Source organism: Hermetia illucens, chromosome 5, assembly GCF_905115235.1.
Source record: "Hermetia illucens chromosome 5, iHerIll2.2.curated.20191125, whole genome shotgun sequence".
Taxonomy (NCBI): Eukaryota; Metazoa; Arthropoda; class Insecta; order Diptera; family Stratiomyidae; genus Hermetia; species Hermetia illucens.
The window spans coordinates 114,062,043-114,079,288 of NC_051853.1; positions in this window are offsets into that span (position 1 = coordinate 114,062,043).

A 17,246-nucleotide genomic window follows, 5' to 3' on the forward strand; every position below is an offset into this window, starting at 1 on the left:
GAATTGTTTCAAATGTCGGCACTGCTTTTGGAAACGGAGACTGAAGAAATCTTTCGGTTGAAATGTGCTCGAAATATTTCCGTATTCGTTCGTCACGGCTCGTCGATCGGAAAGCAAAGTATCGTTCTTCTCTTATGCGATATCCTGTGTGCATTGATGATAGCTTTTGACAATTTTTTTGTACATACAGTGACTCACAGCTTATTTTAACCAGCACTTACTCAAAAGTTAAATTTAAGTTAACTTCTAAACAAACAGAGCCATAAGAAAATTTAAATGCAAGCTTGTTGGTAATGTAAACAAACTCCGCCATGCTATTAACATAGTATGCTGGTCCCAAGCCCAGGTAAAGGAGGAGGGTTTGAGGCAACGTACTCTGTACTATCCTCAGTAAAACAAAAATAAAATGCTGAGATCAGGGAAAGAGATAAATAGAGTATAGTTGGAGTTATTCTACTATGCTAAATCCTATCTGATCTCTCTTGGTGACAGGCCCCGCGACAGGTCGACCAAGAAAATGCATAGAATGTCGTTACAAACATGATGATCGGATTAAGTCACAGGCCTCGGAGAAATGCTAAGGCGTCCACCTCAGTCGACGCGGCAGGACGGGCAACGGTCCTGTCGAGAAATGGGCAAGGGTTCTTGACGCATGGACGGCGTCAGGACGTAAGCAAGTTAGTCCGCACACAACGAACAAAACAAATACGTGTCTGCACGCTAAATGTTGGTACCCTAACTGGAAAGACCGAGGAACTCGCAAGAGCCCTTCGGAAAAGGCGCATTGACAACTGCGCTCTGCAAGAAACCCGATGGTCTGGTTCCAAAAGCTGCGACATTGAACGCGAACGCGGTAAAAATGGCTACAAACTTCTCTATTTTGGTAACCCACACACTCAATATGGTGTTGGCATTGCCATCTCAGAGGGTTTCCGTGATGCCATTAAAGAAGTCGAACGATTTGATGATCGGCTGATGAAGCTCACCATTATATCAGCTGATCGCACTATTCACTTCTTCACCGCGTATGCACCACAGACAGGCCGACCTGATGCCGAGAAAGATGCCTTCTGGCAACTTCTCGATGAAAAGACTTGTCACGTGCCTGCTGACGATTACATAATCATTGCCGGCGACCTTAATGGTCATGTGGGTGAAAAGGCAGACGGTATCAGGTGCCATGGGGGAAAGGGGTTCGGAGCGCGCAACGAAGGTGGCGAGCATATAATCGACTTTGCGGACACCCATGACCTTGTACTTATCAATACATGGTTCATCAAACGATTGTCTCATCTTCCCACATTTTATAGTGGGAACAATAAAACGCAAATCGACTATATTCTCATAAGACGTCAACATTTTACCACTGTCACTGATTGCAAAGTCGTTCCCTATGAGACCATCGCACCTCAACATCGGCCGTTGATTGCCGTCCTGCGAATTAAGCCACCGATAAAACGGCGTGAGGAACGCACTGGCCCGCCGCGCATTAAATGGTGGCGATTTGGTGAGAAGAACGAAGAAACGGTCTCACTCATACGATTGCCAACCATTACGAATGTGGAAGAATCATGGAACCAAATGAAAGACACGATCCACAAAGCGGCCTCTGCAACCCTCGGGGTCACCAAGCCGGGTAAGCGGAACATCAACCGAGATACTTGGCTTTGGAATGATGATGTTGAAATGAAGGTCCGTGAAAAGAAACGCCTCTACCACAAATTTCTCGACGATAAAACGCCTGCTAATTGGCAAATTTATAAGAATGCCAACCGGGAAGCAAAGAAAGCGGTCGCTGTCACCCGAGCGAACTATTTCAAAAATCTTTATGATAAACTGGAAACTCGGGATGGCGAGAGAGATCTGTATCGACTTGCTAAAAGCCGTGATGAACGCACACAGGATATCGAACACTTCTGTTGTGTTAATGACAAGAACGGCACTTTGCTTACTGATCGTCGAGCCGCGACGGATAGATGGCGAGAATACTTCGAGCAGATTTCAACTGAAGAATTTGCTCATCCTCCACTTCCACAATCATTGCCGAGATTTGGAGCAGTTCCATCTGTCAGCGCAACTGAAGTCGAGGAGGCAATAAAACAAATGAAATCGGGGAAAGCAACAGGACCTGACGACATCGCATCTGAGCTCTGGAAAGCGAAGAGCTGGGACCCAACACCGTGGCTGAGTGAATTCTTTAACCGGGTTATTCAGGAAGGAAGAACACCATCTGACTGGCAAGAAAGTACCACTGTTCCAATATGGAAAAAGAAAGGTAGTCCAGCAGAATGTTCAAATTACCGTCCGATCCGGTTACTTTCCCATACCATGAAGATTTTTGAACGCATTCTTGACAACCGTATTCGCGAAATCGTTGAAATAACCGTGAATCAAGCCGGATTTGTCAAGAACTGCGTAACTACTGACGCAATACACGCTGCGCGGTTACTCATGGAGAAACACCGTGAGAAGCATCGCCCTCTTTACATTGCCTTTCTGGATCTAGAGAAAGCGTTTGACCGTGTACCACACGAACTCATCTGGTATGCTTTACGACAACACTTCGTGCCAGAAGAACTCGTGCGCTGGGTTCAATTGCTCTACCACGATCCGAAAAGTAAAGTTCGAAGTATGGCGGGTGTATCAAAACCGCTTCGTGTCTCTGTTGGAGTTCATCAAGGAAGTGCCCTCTCACCACTCCTCTTTGTCCTTGTTATGGACACCGTCACACGGGATATCCAACGTTCAGCGCCCTACACACTGCTTTATGCAGATGATGTTTTCCTAGCATCTGATAGCAAAAATGATCTCGAACAACTTGTTCAAAAATGGAATGATCGCCTCATGCAACACGGTCTTAGATTGAATTTAAACAAAACTGAATTTTTGACAACCGATCCCCATGAAACAGGCACAATCACTGTCAGCGGCAGTGATCTGCCCAGATCTGAGCGATTTAAATACCTCGGGTCAACGCTATCAGCCAATGGAGAATTGCGTTATGAAATTGCTTCACGCATTAACGCAACCTGGATGAAGTGGCGTTCCACAACTGGTGTCCTTTGTGATCGACGTATCAATGAACGTCTCAAATCTAAAATTTACCGCAATGTTGTCCGTCCAGTCGCTCTCTATGGTTCTGAGTGTTGGCCGACCATAAAAGACAATGAACGGCGTCTCGCGGTAATGGAGACGAAGATGCTACGTTGGACTAGTGGCGTCACACGTTTAGATCACATCCGAAATGAGGATATCCGCGATCGTTATGGGGTTGCACCGATCGTGGAAAAGTTGCGAGAGAGGCGTCTTCGATGGTATGGTCACGCAATTCGTGCAAACGAGAATTCACTTGCAAAGATTGGTCTGAACATCGAAGTCGATGGTAAACGACCAAAAGGCAGACCTAAGCAACGGTGGCTTGATACGCTGGATGGGGATTTGAAAGCCTCGAGATTGCACCCAGATCAGGCATTCGATAGAGCCAAATGGCGAAGCCGATCGCGACGAGCCGACCCCGCTTGTGAACGGGACAAAGGCTGAAGAAAAAGAAGAAGTTGGTAATGTAAACAAAAAATATTTATTATTTGGAATAAGCTTTCAAAAACTTACAAGCTAAAATCTTAGAAAGTCGAAGCTGATTTCAATGAGCAGATAAAACATCGATTGTTATGAAAAACGATTCCAATCCCAGTCGATGACAGCTTTGAGCCTTCTTTGCTTCAATCCGTATTAAGAAGTAAATCCGTGTAGTTTGGGGAATCGTTTTCTTCAGTTATTAAAGTAAAACTTTTTAAAATCGTTTTTGCTCGAAATATTGTGACGACTGTCGTTTTGATCCAAAATAGCTCTTAAATTTTCAATTGTATTGAGATCAGGTTACTGTACTGGTTTTTTTTTTGGGCAGGGTAGGTGAATGCATTTACGCATACAGTGTTGGACTCCCGATTCGGTACGTCGTCGGACTACCAACTAAACACCTCCCCATCGTCAGAGAGCTAGCCTGGAACCGTTTGTCACATTACTTCGGGCCAGCCCCCGAACTCTCCCGCCTTGCGGAGCTTTCAAATCAGGGGGGCCTTCAACGGGAGGGGAGAGGAGGAAGGGAACTGTCAGTTCAAGGAGCCCCCTGCCATCCGGCTCCTCCACCGGTCGAGTTCTATCTTCTTAGCAACGAGAAGGGTCCGAACGTAATGGGCAACACGTTTCCACCTGTCAGCAGTCCTCAGCATCTCTTCCACAATGTTGTCTGGAGAGAGATCCCCTGTGTTTAAATAGAGCTGCTGACGAACCCCATCCCACCTTCCACAAGGAAGAAAAGTGTGGTGGGCGTCGTCCGCAACTCCATTGCAAAACACACAATCCGAAGAACGCGCCTTTCCAATCTTGTGCAGGTAAGACTGAAAACTTCCATGCCCACTTAAAAATTGTCAGTCTCACCATGCTTCCGATTCAGCCACGCACCTAAGTTGCCGATGAGCCGCGCAGTCCATCTGCCTCTAGTTTCATTTTGCCAAGAGAGCTGCCACTCGTCTAGAGTGTGTTGCCGTTCTTCGCGAACAACCACCTCCCTTGGCTCATCTCCCTTGCGCTTGTATATGGCCTGACGCTCCCTAGCAAGAAGGGCAACGGGGATCCCTCCCGCGATCACCATCACGGCCGGTTCAGAGACAGTGCGGTACGCAGACGCCACCCGTAAAGCTCCCCGTCTCTGTACTTGCGCGAGGCGTTTACGATATACCTCCTTATTAAGAGCGCCAGCCCATACCTCTGCGCCGTAGAGCAGGGCAGACTGCGTCGAGCTCATCAGGAGACGTCGCCTACTAGACGTAGGACCCCCAATGTTTGCCATTAACCTACTTAACGCCGAAACTCCAGCCGCAGCCTTGTTCGCTGCTGCTTGGATTTGCTCAGAAAAGCTCATCTTTGAGTCAAGAGTACTTTACCGCTGATTTTGACTCGATTATCGACTCGCCGAACGATATGGGACGCAGGCTCGGAATTCTCCTTTTAGTCAGGATGACTACTTCGGTTTTTTCCAGTACAAGGTTGAAACCATGAGTAGTCATCCATCCGCTTACCCGGCGCATCAATATGCCGAGTCTACTTTACGCCTATTCGACAGTGCGTCCAGCAACAAGCGCTGCGACATCATCTGCGTAGCCGACCAGGCGCGACTCTTCTGGTATGTCGAGTTTAAGCAGACTGTCGTAGGTAGCGTTCCAGAGGTCCGGCCCTAGGATGGATCCCTGTGCTACCCACGACGTGACCCCCATTCATAGAGTAGGGAGCGGTTCCTCAGATAGTCCCTCAAAATCCGTAAGAGATAGTTCGGCACGTTGAAGGTATTGTCTAGTGTGCCTAGAATGTCTTTCCATCTTACGGAATTGAAGGCGTTTCTGACGTCAAGCGTTACGAGGAGCACCACCCGTCGAGTTCGGGGGCTATGTGCCTCTGCTCGTCGAACGTACTGGTGGTTCTATTAAGTATCTATGATAAATGAGACAAAATTGAACAAAGCTTGATTTACGGTCTGGTTCATTGCCATGATAAAACCGAAAAACACGCCCTATTCTCAGTTTTTCAGCTCTACAGCAGTTTTTTTTTTGCAAAATGTCCACGTGAGAAGTTTTGTCCATAGTACTTTCTATTATTCCGAAATTGCCAACTCAGGCTGCCTCCCTCCTCCCTTGTTTATGTAAGTGGCGACTTTAGATTCTTATTTTGCAGTTCATTATTTGTTAGGCGCCATACGTTTTTTTCGCCGAATATAGTCATGTGGGGTATCAAATGAAAGGCCTCGATTAAAGTCCTAGCAATTACCTCTTAGCACTGATGCAGGAAACGAGTGGTTCAAATAATAAAATCGAAGACTTTTTAAAGCGCACGAGGGGGACAGGGTACACCTGCTTCTCAGAACTCATTTTCCGGGATCCTACCCCTCGGCGGCAGGCGACAACAATCTGCCTGACACCCCAACAACGAATGAAAGGGGAAGGAAAGAGAGCTGGAAACTAGCAAAAGAGGTATGCTCAGAAGCTAGGCTAAGATGGGCAGTGGGAACTTTTCAACCAATGAAATCTCCCGGAGTAGATGGCATTTTCCCAGCACTTATCCAGAGAGGCCTAGGAATTATCTTAGAGTCTCTTCTGAGGGCGGTAAGGGGGAGCATAGTACTGGGTTACATACCAAGGGCATGGAGACCAGCAAAAGTGGTCTTTATTCCGAAAGCGGGTAAAAAGGATCCTTTTCACCCTAAATCTTTCAGACCAATCTGCCTAGCATCGTTCGTACTCAAAACGGTGGAGAAGGTCTTGGACAACTATATTAGAACTAACGTTCTAAAGCGTAATCCCCTACATCACTGTTAATACACTTACCGGGCAGGACGGTCAACTGCTCTGTATCAGCTGACAGAGGTACTACGGGACGCCATAGAAACAAAAAAAAATGCACTGTGCGCGTTTTTGGATATCGAAGGAGCATTCGACAACACATCGCACACAGAGATACAGGATGCCCTCAGCCGCAAAGGAGTGGGAAACACCCTGGCACTCTGGATGGGCAAAATGCTAGAAAGCAGGCAAATAGAGGTACAAACAGGTACAAATTCTATTATCATGAACACCACTCAAGGCTGTCCACAGGGTGGAGTACTATCGCCGCTGATGTGGAGTATGGTAGTGGATGAACTCCTGGACGTGTTAACTAATACTGGAATACAAGTCCAGGGCTACGCAGACGACAGATTAGAACTGTAGGGGCAAATATGAAGATACCCTATGTGATAGAATCCAAACTGGATTAAGGGTTACTAGTGCCTGGTGCAGGAAGGTGGGACTGCGGATCAACCTAACCAAAACCACCATAGCACCATTCACTAGGAGGCGTAAGCTGGATCACCTGAAAGCCATAACATTACATGATATGGAGGTGAAACGAGAAACAGAGGTCAAATATTTGGGAATCACGCTAGACCAAAAATTACTCTGGAAGACACATGTCGGAAACACTTGTCGGAAAGCCACGAGGGCTCTGATGACTTGCAGATCCATAGCAGGAAAAAATGGGGTTGCAGCCCGAAGATACTACTTCGGATATATACTGCAATAGTAAGACCAATGATTACCTATGGAGCGGTAATCTGGGCAGAAAGAACCCAACTCAGCACACAAGCCAGGGAATTACATAAGCGCCAAAGGCTGGCTTGCGTGTGTATCAGTGGGGCAATGAGGACATGCCCAACGGCATCCCTGGAGGTCCTTCTGGGATTGACCCCTCTGCATCTGCACATACAGATGCAGGCAAGGAGATCTATATGCAGGATGGCCGGTAGTATGAGTGAGGCGGGGAGCTGCCTAAATCGAAGGAAGGTTGATATCCTTTCTAGGCGATATCCCGAATTAGTGATACCGAGGGACAACATGACAACGAGGTTTCACTTCGAAAAGAAGTTTGAAACACGTTGGAGGAACAAGGCAAACTTGGAGAGCGTGGCTGCGACATGCGGCTTAAACCAGCAACTGATTATTTGGTACACTGACGGATCCCTCACAGCAGAGGGAGCGGGTGCCGGTGTCATTGGTCCAAGGAAAATGTACTTTGAGCCAATGGGCAGGTACACTAGAGTATTCCAGGCGGAAATTTACGTCATAGACAAATGTGCCTCCTCTAATCTGCAAAGGAACTACAGGGGGCAGAACATAGCTATTCTCACCGATAGCCAAGCAGCGATCAAGGCACTTAGGTCCAACCAGGTGAACTCTAAACTGGTATGGGAATGCCTTGAGAGACTGAATACACTCGGCTCGTCCAACAAGGTCTGGATACTTTGGGTTCCAGGCCATGCTGGTTTGGAAGGCAATGAGGCAGCGGATGAACTATCCAAGAAGGGAGGAGGGATGCCTTTACACGGGCCAGAACCCTTCTGTGGAATCGGAAACGGTTTCATGGCTATGAATCTAAGAAACGAAGAGAAACGGTTGAGGGAACTATATTGGGCGGGCCTACCAGGGATGGAGCAGTCCAGGGTGCTTATTAGGGTATACGAACCCATGCGTACAAAGGATTGCTTAAACCTCACCAAAAAGAACCTCCGAATCATAGTGGGAATTCTCACTGGTCATTGTCGGCTGAACTATCACCTAGGGAAGGTAGGGATATCTACGGACACTGCCTGCAGGTTCCGTGAGGAGGAGGACGAAACCTCTATGTACGTCCTGGGACAGTGTCCGGCACTTGTGCAAAGTAGGTCGATACATCTGGGAGAACACTTAATACCAGATGCAAAGCTGAAACTTCTGGAAGTGGGGAACATACTAAAGTTCCTAACGGTTACAGGCCTGCTTGAGATACTATGATCAACAGGTACACTATAACCAGTAAAAGGGGCACAATAGTTCTTCAAGGACGCGGTGCGACTTTCCCTTAATAGAATAATAATTAAAAGCGGACGAAACATGTCGAAACCTTTACAGTAGTGAAAATCTAAATGTGGGCATTATGGGAAAAATCTGAACGCAAAAGAGGGCACCACTATTTATTTTACCGAAAAAAGGACCAAAAATAATCTGAACAGTGTTCAAAATGTTGCAATTATATTTGTGAAAGTCATTTAGTAAAAACGGTAATTTGTTGTAAATGTCAAACATAAGCAATTGTAAAAATATTCTAGGGCGCTCGCTTTGTTTTCGCTAATATTTTGAAGTTACATTCTGTTGCCTTTTTTTTTGTATTTCATTGTTGTTTAAGTTCAAAGCCGAATTAAACCTAAAAAGATTTTTGCTTTTGCTTCTTCGTAGTTTTTTCATATTTTTAAACTATTTTAAGTACACAATTAACAAAGATACTCAAAATCGATGACTGTAAGTAATAAGTAAATATGTGATGAAAGGCCTATGAAAAGGTTAACAAAAATTTGATTCGTATTTAAATAAGTCTATGATTCTGAGTGTTGGCCAACTATAAAAGACAATAAACGGCGTCTTGCAGTAATGAAGATGAAGATGCTGGTTTGCATAAGGGGTGCCACTTTCTGATCACATCCGGAATGAGGATATACGCGATTAATATGGAGTTGCACCTATCGTGGAAAAATTGAATGTATATGTACGACTTTATTGATCTAACGCGTCTTAATGCATTTCCACTTTACTCTGTACACGACAGCATACATACACTTATTAAACACTACCCGCAAACTTCATTAGCGCATACATTAACACACACATCCCTGTTTCCAATAACTGAAATGTGTTAGAGCACTTCATTCAAGACGGTAACTGTACATTACAGTACCAGTTGCTGCTTATGTCCCATACTATCATCTACCATTCTGTACTTCTTGGATGAGCTTAAGGGGGTTTTTCAGGTGAATTTCCGAAATATGGTAATGTACCATTATAAACTATCTTTTGACAGATACCGGAACGGGATGTATTTTGAGGCATAGACTTCATATAGATTCACCCTTATGAATTTTTTCAGATTTTTCGGTTGCGCAGTTTCTGCGAACGAGACCTGTTTCACGTTTTGAGGCCCATATTTTAAGTCCTCACTTCCCTGCATTTCACGCAATATCAAAGATAAGATCAGTTTGGAAAGGTACTAATCGAGCCCTTCCATTTGATACCTCACCTGATCATATTTTCTGAAAAAAATGTACACCCCCTATTTGCACGTATGGGAAGTCACCCCTTAGACGCAATGCAAAATAATGCCTCGCTGCATATAAAGGGATACAGAGACCACATATTCTCACCAAATTTTGTGACAATTGGTTTAGCCGTTTTCAAGTAAATCGGGTGTGACAGACAGGTGGGCAGACGGACAGACGGACATGCAGACAGACAGATAATAATAAGGTCCTTAAACTAGCTGAATATGTCCACGTATATTCAGCGAATCATCAGGAATTATTTCGTGGATAGAAAGCTCCTCTATGACACCGACGTAGGCCCAGTTGAATATTTGATAACCGGCGGAAGGCAGCAATTATCATTCTGGGAGTAAGTCCACCTGTATATGTATGGAAAAAAAAACGGACAGACAAACAGGCGGACAGACAGTGAACCGATTTTAATAAGGTTTTGTTTTACACAACACCATAAAAATTGCCAATTCCCCTTTGTTATGTTATGGCGCAGATATGGCCGACACCAGTCTGGCTTTATCAAGATCGGTTTACTGTCTATCTTTCTGTCTCTTACACCCATTTTCTCAGAAACTGTTACTCCTGTTGATACGCAAATTTAGTAATATTGTCCTTCGTTGAGCTTAAAGCGGGTGTATTTTTTTTCACCAAATATACCTCTTTGTGATCCACGCAAATGGTATCTAGGCCTCAAAGTATTCTTCAAACCAATATTTATTTAAATAATGGAAAAAATATATTGTCATATTTACGAATTGTTACAATCTCGGCAGATGCCGAATTTTACCTAATACTAGCACTAGGTGCCAAGCCTTTGCTTTCGGACGAGTCAACCTACTTAAAATATGCAGGGACTTTGGTGATAGTGTCCGGTGATATGCTAAAGAGAGAATCCGTCGAGAACTCTCAGCGATATCGCAAACGTATGTAGTATAGTTTGAACCAGGCGTGTGAGAGTCCTAGGACATTTGAGGGAGGCGTAAGGAATTTAGGTACAATAGATGTAGCTAACAATATTGTGGGATGCCAAATTTCTTTGATTTCTCGAGCCAGTAGCCCGTAGTTCACTTTGATCTAATCGTATTTCCGTTCAATGTTTCTATTATAGGGGATAGCAACCTCAATAATATATGCGAAGGGACCCGTCTTGTTAATTAACAATATGTTAGGCTTGTTATGTGATATGTGGCGATCAGTTAGAAGTTGCTCATCCCAATACATGTGGTAACCAGAACTAATCAGTATTGTCTGCGGCTCACACCGGTAAACCGGACATATTCCCGTGAACAGCCCATATTTGTTTGCAAGGTTTTGATGGATCACTTTACATACAACCTGTCCCTGCCCATGTATGCACCGGTGACATAACAGTGCAACAAGAAATAAGATGGTCCAACGTCTCTAACGCTAAATCACGCATTCTCACTAGCCTTTCTCTACCCTCTGTTTTATTATCAGCTTTTTATAAGCTCGAGTGATGCAGCAAAGAGCTCCGTAGAAAACAGCCATCTATTCGACAGATGCAGATCGACAAATAGCTTCCAGGGGCAATTCACCTTTTTGGTGTGCATTCCTTTCGATTTCCATTCATCGAACCGCTGTCGGTTTGACTCAGAGAATTGAAAGATCGATACTGGAAATTAAGCGAAGTCAGCCATCTGCCTCACAAACAGCCATTTGCAAAAGCCTCGCCTGCTCTATACGGTAAAAGTAAAAATAATAGCGTAGCGAGTCTACTTAGCGGTAATATTGTCCCGCAAGTCCCCCACGCCCCTTACCTCCGATATCGCGAGGCAGGTTCATCCGACAAGGTTTGGATGATGCATTCGGAGTTTGGGACCAATGCGGTACAGGTGTAGGACATCTATTAGGCAGTTGTGTGGGGCACCATAGCATAATCCACATAGCAACTAAGCAGGTTCATTGACCTCTAGTTGCCGGTCCTAGAACTAGCAATTCGGTAATTAGTTGCTCTTTGTAACCCCTCTGTTTCACGGACAGAATGTTTTGTATCAAGGTACGCATCGACCGTTCAACTACCATTGGACGATATGAGCTTCTAGATAGTAGATTAGCAAGTAATCGGTGTTGTGTATGTGGCGTCCTGAATCGTGTCCTTTTACTGGCTGAGGTAGGTAATCTCCGCAGTGAGGAAGGGTGGAAAGTCTTCAGGGCCTACTAATGATATGCCTTGCGCTAAATACCAACCGACCGTGTATACTGGTTAATTTTTTGTATCAGATCCAGACCTGGAGTCCTCCGGTTCTTCGCGCTGTTTATGGCTTGTCGAGCCTCTCCTTAGTTAACACTCGTATCATTCATCATAGTGGCATGCGGGTGCCTTCGGCGGTAATCCAATCGGTGGACGGATAACCCCCAAATTCCACCTTAAAACTCTTTTACTTCCGTTACCGGAAACTGCACTGTCTGTATGTTCTATTGGGATTGGTTGAGAGATAAGGACAAACTCCACTAGCTCCTCGCGTACGTTGCATTCTGAGCACGTCTGGAGTGACTTTTGCCATAACACCGCAACCAAATGCATACGACAAAAAATGCTTACTTTAGTATTTCCAGAATTTGAACAACAGAAGCCTCGCTAGGGATGGCATAGTTCCGGCAGGCCGTCTGCGATCATTACCAGTGCTGATTTGAGTCAGAAAAGTAACGTCCTGCCTCATGAAGTCACGATGACCCTCCAGATGAATTCTCCAAGGTGGATCTCTTCCTTCATTCAAACCTATAATGCGAAAGTGTATCTCCTGACCGTGCAATCCGAGAGCCGCAACTTCCCCACAATACACAAGAGGTTCGTAGCCTGCGAATACGGGGTATATAGAAGAGATCTATTTCCGCAAATTCTACACAAGCTCCTAGGAACTCTTTCAAACCTCATCGGAAACTTCAAACGGACGATGAAGAAGAGTGGTTCGGCGACTACTGAAACTGTTACCCGCAGTGCGGCGTAGTTTTGTTGTTGGCGCCACATCTGCCTCCTTCGGCTCTTGGTCCCCAGTTTCTGCGATCACTTCCAGTCGAACACACCCCTTGATAATGGGAAAGATGGTGTCGCTGCGAGTTCTAAAGTGGTAGTGGTCTGCAATTTGTTGCACAATCACATGCACGTATTGCAGGAAACGATCGACGAATCTTTAGTGGAACAGGGGCGGCAAGATTTTCTACCTGCACCTCATTTCACTAGCCTATTTCATTCACTGCCTACGCGAACCTGTTAAAGTGGTCGCCACTGATTATGGCGAAAGAGCTATAGTAGGCGAAGAAATGCTCCTGGTTATTGTGGCGCCTAGACGTCGAACCGCAACACGATTAGCGGTTTCGATGCCATGCTGTTCATTATGGGGGTCAGACCCCCTGACACGTTGCGATGACCTATAGACATTCAGACTGAAGCTATCCTTGTCGTCCCCTTTCACAACCGGGCATGGGACCGGACTAGAAGCCAGTAGCATAGGGTATACTATGAAGCACGACCCTGACACGTCCAGTGAAAATCGCATCATTAGTAACAAAGTTATAATAGGTTTGTTGAAAATTAAAATCAACAAATAGAATAATTCATTTCGAGTGATGAGCAACTGGGATGTAACTTGCCGTTTTTATTAAAATATCTCCGTTACAGATCAGATGTCTGTTTATAAATTTGAAAATCGCGTTATTTCACGTATTCATTTCGAACATTTTCACATAACTGGAGTACAATTCTAAGAGAAACTTTTTATCTCATCTTTATCTTTTTATCACTCGCCGCCATTCCAAACTCAACTTTCCAGCACCGGCTCCGTTGTCCTTCATCGAGCTGGCATTTACTCAATAAAAGGCCCGCTATATCGCAGCATTCATATAAGCGTTAGAAATGCATTTAATTATATGCAACATACTCCTGCCGGGAATCTTAAGCAAAGTCAAATTAAATGACGAATCTTGAGATACCTCGGAGTGTTCAGAGTCTGACTTTGATGCATCGGCTAAGGCCAGTCGAGGATTTGGAAGAACGCATTATAACCAACACCCAGGCAATACAGAGTTTCAACTTTTACAAGAATGTTATGACTTGCACTGTCTCAAATATACAAGAAAACGCCACGATTGATTACCAGGAAGAGAGGCCTACTATTATCGACTCTCCTCTATATAAACCAGGCATAAAGACTATTAGGAATAATCGAGGAGAAAAGTAAGGTAAACTGAGAGTTGGGATTCTCTTTCACAGTAATGAAAATAGTTCATGTCGGTGGAGAGAAAATCCAGCCTCGGAGTGAAAATGATGTGAAAAAACGGGGCCTTTTTTTGATTAAAATTTATTTTGCGGGCCCCGAGGAATTGAGCAAGGGGACTTTCTCCCTTTCCATCCCCCTCTCTTTAGACCACCCTTTATGTATATTCTTAATATATTTACCGCATTTTGTTGATGAATTAATTACACTTGACAGCTCCCGCTTTGATTGACTTAATTTAATTCCACTTATTAAAACAAATGTTTGAAACCCCATGGCAATAAAAAGCTAGCATAATTCCAAAAACGTTGAAGGTGTCATTGAATTAATGGGTAAAAACTATAGGGAGTTATTTCTGAATACTCAAATATTATAATATCAATACTTTCTCAATTTGTCATGCCGATATTTAATAAATCCATTTTGAACTGACTTTTTATCAGTCTTTGCACACATTACACGAATAAAGATTCTCCTTCAATCTTCATATTTTCAATAATTTTGTTCCTTGTGATGTATTATAGATATTCGGTGATGCATTTCTAAAGGGTCAATATATTTAGAGAACTAAGAAGGTTTGTCTCCTTCTTGGATATATTCACCTGAAAAGATTTACTGAAGCACGGAGCTATCAACTATAATTGGGCAATAAGCTAAATGGTTGATTTTTCCACACGATTGGTGAAATGTCTGAAGAAATCATTCTGCGTAGGCATTGTCGGTGAGTAAATTGAAAACAGCAAATCAATAGGGTAGTAGAGTAGAGGTTGCAAACATTAGCAATAAAAATAATAAACATTAATTACATATGTAGGATGTCGCCCAATGAAGCACTTGAGCTTTTATTTATATTGTATGTATGTATAAGGCTTTCGATTTAGGCTGGGAAAGCATGCCGAATATGGTTACCGAAGACTGAAGTTCTCAGAAACGAAAATTTTGGTGGTGCCTGTAATACAATTACAATATTTTTAAATTTGACTGAAAAATCTTCTAAAATTTATGGTACGATAAAACAATTTGACATGAAGTTCAGTATTAGGCATGATACTGGAAAGTTCAGTGGCAATCGCACTATTCTCTGATAAGGTTATAGCAGGCTAAAGTTGGCTATTTCTATATAAATTCACCATACTCTGAAACGGCATAGATTAATTCGTTTTAAAACGCTTGTAGGAAAGTCAGGAGGGTTTGAGGTAACGTACCTATTACTATCCTCCGTAGAACCAAAATAAAATGCTGAGTTCAAGGAAAAGGGAGAGGAATAGAAAAAGAAAAGGAAAGAGATAACTAAAGCATAATTGAATTTATCCCAATGTGTTAAATCCTACCCCATCTCTTTTGGTGGCAGGTACCTTAACTGGCTAAAAAGAAAGGTCATTCACTTCAATCGAGACGGCAGGACGGGACCGGTCTTTTCGACGAATGCGCAAGGGTTCGTAACGCATGGACGTAAGCAAATTAGCCCGCTCCACACAAATCCGTGTTTGCACACTAAATAGTGGCACCCTCGCTACTAGCAAGAGCGTCCTGCGTCCTGCATCCTGCAAGGAATACAACATAAATACGTCAGCAACGCTTCAGATAAGGACTGACTTCACGCCCAAGGCATATCGAAAGTTGACCATGATTCGCTTCTAGAATGTGCACACGCTCCAACACAAAATTATCAAAGGTCCTCCCTCAGAATGCACGCTCTCTCCATCTCTAAGGATTCCAGCCGCATAAGCTTGATTGATATTCTGGGCGTAGGAGAAATAAGACTCTGGAGAGTGCCCCTTCCCTTTTGTTGCAATGTGCCTTTGTATTCTGGAAAGCCAACTGGTAATAGACATGGATTCGTTATCGGATTGTGACTGGCGGATAACGCAAGGAGCACTCTCCTGACTTGGAAACCAGTTTCTGGCAGAATTTTGACTCCGATTCAGGTTAAAGATCATCACAATTTCACGTGCACGCAGTTCAAGAGACTTCCTAGAGGTGACATTGCGATCGTGATAGATGATGGGAATGACAAGGTGGTTCGGACATATGATAAGGAAGCACTATCTTGATGACGGTAATGATAATGTCAGAAGGTTTGTGGATTTCTGCAACTTTCACCGCCTCCTCATTCGTGGCACATTGTTCGAGCACAGAGCTTGTCATAAGGGTAGTTAGGATTCAACCGACCAAGACTGTATGACCACTCAGATTGTCCACTTTTTGATTATCAGAAAATTTATGAATCGTGTTCAGTATGTGCGTAACAAGAGAGGAGATGGAACCACTATCTGATGGTCGTTTACGTTCGCTCACGCCACTGCGGGCAGAGTTATAACTCTAGCCCTATTCCCCTTTTGCTCCTCCATATTTGATTTTATTTCTAGATATTCTTTCCATAGCCAATGTGTATCCACGGAAAGGCTTTTTGTTCCGACCTACCCGGCCTGTGCATAAGCATGCCCGTAACACATCCTCCCCCCTTATCTACACGAAGGGACGCGCCTAATTGAAGATGTGACAATCCCAGACAGGACAAGGCAGTGTTGTGCATCCAGTTATTTATCTACTTCATACACTGGACTTAGTGTCCGGATAGCTGAATGGCTAGAGTACAAGGCTGTCGTTCGGAAGGTCGCGGTACAAATCTCACTCGTGACAGTGGGACTTGTATCGTGATTTGAACATGGATACCAGTCGACTCAGCTGTGAATGAGTACCTGAGTCAAATCAGGGTAATAATCTCGGGCGAGCGCAGTGCTGACCACATTGCCTCCTACAGATTATCCTGTAGTGTTCCATTCCGGTCTTGAATAGTATGCTCTAACACACTTCAAGGCCCTGATCCAATTGGATTGCTGCACTAACGATTATTATTATTTTTATACGCTGGACTTATTGACCTCGTAGAATTATACATATTAAAAATAGTTCGCCCCTATAGCTAGCATCGTATTACCTTGGTATCATCTAGACCATTCAAGCACAACCAATTTCATCAATACATATCTGCTGTTAAACAAATTTCCTCCGAAAGTTTTCAAACTAAAGGAACTAGTAAACACGGTTGTTCTTCAACCCATAAAGGTTGAATCGGATAATCCTAACAAAATATTCAAAAAACAGTACGGAAATAACAACAGCAGCAACCAGAGCGTCTAATAATTTAAATCAGTTTACCTTGAGCTATAATTTAATCGCGACTACAACTTTCGAACCGGCAATTGTGAATCGAATTTGTATTCTATTTTTACAATCTTGCAATCAAATACTAACTTCAATATTCATCATAAAAGACTTCTCATTGCACTGCCACTGAGTTTTAAACGTTTAGAAGTTGGACCTTCTACCAAAACAAAGCAGTAAAAATGAAGGTCGAA